The sequence below is a fragment of the Marmota flaviventris genome, chromosome 3 (genome assembly GCF_047511675.1).
Source record: "Marmota flaviventris isolate mMarFla1 chromosome 3, mMarFla1.hap1, whole genome shotgun sequence".
In the NCBI taxonomy this organism is placed as follows: domain Eukaryota; kingdom Metazoa; phylum Chordata; class Mammalia; order Rodentia; family Sciuridae; genus Marmota; species Marmota flaviventris.
The window spans coordinates 39,897,597-39,905,544 of record NC_092500.1 but is presented as its reverse complement, the minus strand read 5'-3'; positions in this window follow the sequence as shown (position 1 = coordinate 39,905,544).

Here is a 7,948-nt window from a genome sequence, read left to right as displayed (position 1 = left end):
CTCTTAGTTCATCCCCCTCCCCCACCCTCCTCAACCCCCCTCCTCGGGTCCCAGTCCGCTGTGGGGATGGAGAGACACTAACAGAACTGGGATGGGCAATGCTGGCTGAGCGGATCCACCTATTATTAGTGCTCCCGGATTGGCTCCTTGGCGCAGCGTACCCGTGGTGGAACCAATCAGGATGCTGGGGCTGGGAGATGATGGGCGGCCGCCTCCTCACTGGAGGGATTCCTGGAGAAGCTGCAGTGTGGGGATGCTCTAGCTCGAGTACTGCCCCCAGTGTCTTTCCACCACCTCCTCCTGCAGCGGCGGCGGCAGCAGCAGTTAGCAGCGGCAACTTGAGGCTGCACCCTGTGCAAACCCCCAGGGTGGTGCTCAGCTGAGAAGGGGGCTCAGCGCCCCGAAGGGGTGTGTGTAGGGTGGGGGCGGCCAGCTGGGACCAGCTGGTGGCCCTGGAAATCCTCCCACACACCCACACCCACACACCCCTTTTGTGTTGCAGGCTGCCCCTCTGAGAGCCGAGGCAGCGAGAGTACGCTTGTGCCTGGCATCAGCGCAGAGAGAGCAGCGGGGACGACCCGGCACCACCTCCTGGTCCTGCCTCCAGGTAAGGCAGCGCGACTGGTAGCGCGGCCACCTCGTTGGTGCCTGTGGGTTTGAATCAGTCTGAAAGATTTTCTTCTTGGAGCACTTGGGTTTTGGTGGTGGGAGACCGAGGGAGGGATCCCCCAGTGGCCTATTGTGAGAAATGTGAGACCACATGTACATATCCTGGAAAAGCACTTTGCATAGCGCTGGTGTGTTAGAGCCTGGAGTTGATGTTGGGCATCCCCCATCTTCTTGCTGTCTCTTTCCTTCTCTCGTTCTCTTTCCTCTGTTCTCCACCCCCAATCTCAGTCTTCTCTCCTTTTCTCTCTCTCTCACCCTTACCCTCCTCCCACCTTAAGTAAGCACAGGGTTTCTTTCTCCTCCAAGAGAGGATTGCCTTTTTTAGAGCGAAGAGTGGTAGTGAAGGAAAAAGAAATATTTCTTTTTGTTCAGGGGGAAAGGGTTATAATGAAACCCGTGTGAAAATTGGAGTACAGAAAGCAATTAAACTGAATAAGGAATTAAACTGAATGAGAGAGTAGACAAACCATCCAGCCAGCTCCTGCTGTCAAGAGAGGAAACATCAAGTTTGACTTGATCTCCTCCTTGCAAGAGGCTATGTCTCTCACTTCATCCGTTCAAATGGAACAAAAATAGACTGACAATTCAACCCACTTTCAACTGTTTAATTGCTGTTGCTTTTAAGTGCCAGCCATCTGACTTTTTCCTGTTTCCATCTGTCCTGTGGGGCTGACAATTTGGTATTGCACATCAGTGTTAATGTCTGAACTTTGAGGGGTTCTTGAGTCCAAAACATATGAGAAAAAGATTACTTTCCTGAGGTTCTTTGATATGGCCATTCTGTTGGGAGGGGAAAAATGTTTAAAACTTCCAAAACATTTGTGACTCTGATATTATCAAGAGACTTGAAATTCTACTTTGAGGAAACTAATCTTCCAGTTAGCTTTGTGTGCAGGTTGATATTCACTTATGGAATATTAACCCCTCAGTGAAATAAAAGCAACTTTAACTTTTGTATCAAAGCTACATTTGTATATGAATGTTCATTGTTTTTACCTTTGTATCTACTTGCATTTTGTTGTTTGAATAGCAAATTCATGGCTTCCCTTATTTTCTTTTAATATGAGAATATTTAATGGATGTAAAATGATGTTTATGCAATTTCAACACTCCATAGAAGGCACATGGAGGCTCAGTTGATCAAGAATCCTCTTCTACTGGAACAAAGTTTGGAGAGTAATGGTAGGAAGATAGTCTGAAATTTTTAAAAAAATTAAGGAGAAAACATTTCAGTTCTCATGTCTTTTTAAAAGAAAGAGAAACACCTCAAAACAACAACATGTCCCTGGGTGCCTGCAAGTAAATGGTACTTGTTGGACAGAGCCTTGACAACAGCTTAGCATCTCCAATTCCATCATAAGCTTCCTTTTCCCTATTATTCATCAGAGACAGCCAAGTGATTACTGTCAGATAGGAGGAGGGGAAGGAGAAGTGTCTAGTTGGATGTAACAGGAAAGCATTCCAAGAGTGTCCTGCGTAAGCACAGAGAAACCAAAGGATGTTAGGATCCAGATAAATCCTTTCCTTTGATTTATCAGGGAAAATGCCAAGTCTTCCTTGCCCTGCCGAGATGTCCACTTGGGATAAGAAAAGGGATTCTTCTTTTACTTTGCTTTTTCTTCCATACTTATCTGTGTGCACCAGAAAGTGTTTTTCCCCACGTATCTTTAAAGTGTGTAAGTTTATATGCAAACTTAGAGGAGAGCTGGCTTCTTGTGCCATCAGTGTATTTATATTATATTTAAAACCATATTCCATTTGAGGCAACTGTCTCTCTTACCTAAGCAGAATTACACACACACACACACACACACACACACACTTTCTACGGCTTTGACATTTAAAAGAGTTTTTTTTAAAATACAGTGTCCCTTTTGCGAACTAATTTTTAGAGGTGCCACCTTTTGGTTGCAAGGACAAAAGGACGATCAATTAATTACCTCATGTGTATGTACCACTGAATTAACAAGTTTAGACATGAAAAGATATACGAAAAGGAAACCAGCTGCTTTCCATGTGAGCAAAATAAGATTGTTTACTTGTTTTTCCACTGTCTTAAGAAAACATGTAAGTTTGGACTTGCTTTGTGACATTTATTTCCATGACTCTTTACCAATGTTATTAATAACAGCAACATGTAAAAAGGATGCATATGAGTAATTAGTTTTTCACATTAACATTTAGTTTTTCACTTCAAAACAATTAAGTCTTTATATACTGGAAGTCTAAGCTATTTCCAATATATACTGAGTGGATTGAGGAGAAAGATTAAATGATATAGGAAAATTTTACCCTGTCACCCACAAAATATTTTTAGTGTCATAATTTCATACAGTCGTCATGATTTTATCTTTTAAAGTGATGTTTTAGTAAGTCTTACTAATATTTCAGAATAAATATGACAATTATATTTTAAAGCATTTTTATCAAACTGAATATTGCATCTGTTTAGGGAATATCCTTGAATACTGATTTCATAAACTTCTACATGATAGTTATTAATGAATAGTTTTGAATCTCACTTCATAATGAAGGATATTAGTTATTCTTTCTGGTCAAATTATCAGATTGTTCTCATCAATAAATATGAAAATGGGAAACATGGTACTAGCATTGTGATATTTGCATATTAGACTCGATGCTAACTAAAAATAAAACTGAAAAATGGTAGCTTGTCTTAATTATATTTGCAAAATCAGCTATAAAATTAATAAATAAAATATAAAATGTGTTACAAATCTGAAAGTTAATTTCAACTTCCCATTATCCTAGTAACAAATAGAAATAAAAACAATCTATCTTTTTTGATGTGAGTATATTAAACCAATTTAGAGTGAATTTCCCAAACAGATTTTTAGACCTGTTTTTAGAGCCATCTAATCTTAAAGAATTCACACTTAAGAAGACAGTTATATGATGTTAGAATACTTATAGGTCCTGAGATTTCCAGTTTATGCAACTGTCACAAATATTTATCATCAATTCTAAAATTGGAATATAATATTTATTTACCTAATAGTAATGATTAAATGAATTTGGGGGGTATAATAGCAAAAATAAAACAATTGTATTATATTAATGGAGAACTTTGGTCTAATATTATAGAAAACCCAGGGCAAAGTTAGACTTTCTTTTATTGTATAATGTAGTTATGGCTCTTGCAAACATTTTGCTAAAAGATAATGGTTTTTAATTAAATATCTGATCCAGTTGTGATTTAAAAATTTTTTAATGATTTTCTAGTCATAAGTGTGTCTGTAATAAAATTTTAATATGTAGGAGATGATTTCTAGCTGAATTTATTTTCATTAAATTTGACCAAGGCCATTTAAACAGGAACAAAGTTTATGGCATTCTAAATAAATAATTTGAATTTGGATTTAAGGATATGTGCACAAATATATGTATACATTTGAATGTGTTTATATGCATATATTCTAAAATTATGTAACTTTAACAAAGGGATTAAATGTTAATATACTGTAGGACATAATTGGTTAAGACTAGTAGATACTGGTATAAAAAAATTACTAGTTAAAGAAAAGATTTCAATGTCTTGGAGATGAATTTAATGGCTCTTTGGTTGAAAGGCCAATAATACCCAGAGACACTATTCATGAGTACCTAGATCACTGCTTTTACAGAAACCTCTGATTTTATGGAGAACCGATTTTATATGTATTATGTTTGAAATTTTTTCAAGAAAATGTCCATCCTATATACAACTAGCAAATATGTTGAAACTATATTTTTACATGATTTGGACATAAGGTGTGATGAAATCTTAGACATTCTACGGCTTTGTGTGTTTCTTTCAACATTGGCGTTAAGGTAAACTTGTTTATCTTTTGTGTAATTGAATAATATAAAAATCATTGCCTTTTTGAATGAATTGATATCTTTAATTCATCAAGAATTGATCAGGATTTTTTATAGTATTTTTGTAAATTTGATTCAAACCTCTTCATTAAGTGTGTCCATTTTCTTTAAAAGAAATTGAATCTTTTCAAACTAAAGAAAATAGCCGTTTTCCTTAGAGAGTTCTTGAGGAGCTACTTTCATATTAACTATAAGATTAATAATTATAGCAAGCCATATGAACATCACTGTACTTTTATGTATTAGCAATAGGAAAATAAACATTTTAAATTATGTAGCAAATTTATAATACCTATTACAAGTAAAAAAGTGTGCCATTCTTTCTCTACTATCAATACAAATAAAACTGTAATTTCTGCTATTTTATTTAAAAATAAAAAACTTTCCCTTTAAAGTATGCAATGAAATGTATTTCTCTATTGTAGATATAGTAGGTTCTAGAAAAGCTATTTCCATAGCTTTATTCTTTTTCACTTTTATTTTTTGTGGTGCCAAGGATTGAACCCAGAACCTTATACATTCTAGGCAAGCTCTCTACCAAGGAAGCTATATCCCCAAACCCTTCCATAGTTTTAAATTTAATTTTTAAAGTATGCAATGAAATATATTGCTATGTTATAAAAATGGTAATCACTAGAAAAGCTATTTCTGTAGTTTTAAATGTAATTTTTAAAGTCCTATTATGAAGAATCTCCTTTTCAAATAACATACAGTTTTCATTCATTTGAAAACAATATAGTGAAGAGGATGGGGCTGTGGCTCAGTGGTAGAGCTCTTGCCTAGCATGTGTGAGGCACTGGGTTCGATTCTCAACACTGCATATAAATAAATAAAATAAGGGTCCATCAACAATGAATAAAAATGTTTAAAAAAACAGTGAAGAAAATTCTTAAATAATTAAAACCTAATTTAAAGTAAAAACAGCATGTTTGTGATAGGGTTAGAAATGAATTTTCTGCCCTGTCTTTGAAAATACAAAGAAGAAATTTTATAGAATTATTTCTCTAATTTCTATAATTTTCATATTTATTCTAACTTCAAGTTCTAATTATTCAGAACAGTTCTAATTCTCTATGAGTTTATTTTGTCTCTACAAATACACTCAATGCTCAGAAGAAATGTTGATGAAATAGTTTCCACTGTTCACTAAAATGTAAATGAGAGAAATCAAAGTTCATCTGTTGGGGTTACTGTTATTGTGGAAAAACAAAACATTCTGGCCATTTCTATAAATATCTCACATATAGTATAGCTAAATATTAATTATACATGTTCAGAGGCATTTTCTAAACAAGGACCTCTGGAAAAGCATAAAGCTGATGAAGATAAATAAGTGCCTTCTACTTCTTAGCTGTTTTTACAAAATGAGAGCTGGAGAATTTCCAGGTAGAATGGGAGTGGTCTTTAAATTCAACTACTTAAGGAGTAAAATGCACATATGTACTCAACAACAAATACTATTGAAGAATTTTAAATATAAAACATTCTTACCCTACTGTTGCTTAGTTGACTGTCTCTTGGCCTTCCTTCCTTGCTCTCCCTGACCAAACTCATTGAGGGAAGAGTCAGCTAACCAACCTCAAACCTCTGGTGAAAGTTCTGTAGTGTGGCCTCTAGTTTTGCCTGAGATTCATTTCCTCTTTGGGCTAGCCTCTTTGCCTGTCATTCCTGGGTAGGAAGTAGGTAATTAGATTTACTAATTGCTACTTTGAGATTCTTCAGCATATTTTTTATCAACATGAAGCAAAAGCACATGGAAATACTCAGTCAAAACATACACAGCTGTACCAAACTTATATTAACACTTTTTATATGCAATGTCATATACATACATTTTAGGGTCATTGATAAAACAGCTTTTCTTTCATGGAATTTCTTGTGATTAGTCACAAGTGATAAAGGATGAAACTATTAAACCATGAGCCAGTGTGGCATTTTTTATTAAAATCGCAGGATAAAACTGAAATAATTGAAAAAAGGAGTTCCAAATTGTGCTCCCAGAATCTATCTGTGTCTTGTGATAAAGATCCTTTTACACACACACACACACACACAGAGTATCCTCATGGTCACAGATAATTGATAATTTGTTTTTCTACAGAATCTCTGTATGTTATGGTGAAACATCACATATGGTGTTGCTTTTAGGGTAGATTATTAATAAAGTATTTTCAGACATAATTGTATGTGAGAGTTGCTACAACTATCTAGCATACAGTAGCAGGTGTCCCTCACTAAGATGTCAATTTGGACTTACTTTCTCTCTCCTAGAGAAGGAGAAAGAGCCAACTGAGTGTCATTTCCCCTGAAAATGTACTTGTGTCCAACAATCTACCAACACAATTAGGAGACAAATCTTTGTTTACCACCTCTAAAACATGGAAATTGCTTATTTGCTTATTTTTGAGGAGAAAGATCTAGAAATGCTCATTAAATGAATGATTTCATGGCCTTTAAAGCAGACACGTGGGATAATGACATGGTTGGGCTCCTCTAGTATTCAGGTTTTGAGTTAGCAAGGTTGCTGAAAAGAAAAGTTGACACAATTTCCAAGGAGAAAGACAAGGTAGCATAGCACTAAAATTTGTTTCTGACTTGGAGTGTCTGCCAGATCTTAGCTTACAAAGCTGGCCTTCTGCCTAATCCCTAGCATTTCTTCAGATTTGAAGAATGAATGAAGTGAAGCTTTGAGCATTATAGCATGTTTCTAGAGCATCAGGACCTCTTTTATAAATAGAATAACATTCTATTTTAACCTATGTCCAGAATTCAAGGCTTTATACAGGTTTTTAATTTAAATATGTATACACATATAAACAAGATCTGTGTGTGGCTGAAATGCTTGGGATTCAAATGCCTTTATACAGGAAATTCTTATGTTAAAAGCTTAGTTAACAACATGACATTACAAGAAATGTACCTAATTTTAGTGGCTTTGTTAAACTTAAAAAGCTGAGCAATCACCTTGAGCTACATCTCAGCCTAATAATTCAAGAAGGCGACATTTTAAAAGGAAGCCAACATACCCTTAAATCAAGAGAGCCTGCTTTTAATTTCTTTCTTTTCTTTTCTTTTCTTTCTTTCTTTCTTTTTCTTTCTCTCTTTCTTTCTTTCTTTTTTAAAAAAGCACTTGCTATGCCAGTTTCCAATGACTTTTCTGCAGAGGAATAGGTACTTTCTTAACAACTCCTAGACAACATAAAGATGAATATTGATGATAGGAGAGTGCCGGCTCCTTCAGGAAAAGTGGAGGAGACAAGTTGTTAGGCTTTTGAGAATCCGTTTCATCATTTACATATTGAACACATAGCAACAGTTTTATTTCTCTTGACTTCTGAACTGTTAGACATGTACTTAGGCATTGAAGCATTTTACTACTTGCTGCCTGAGCAGAAGAGAT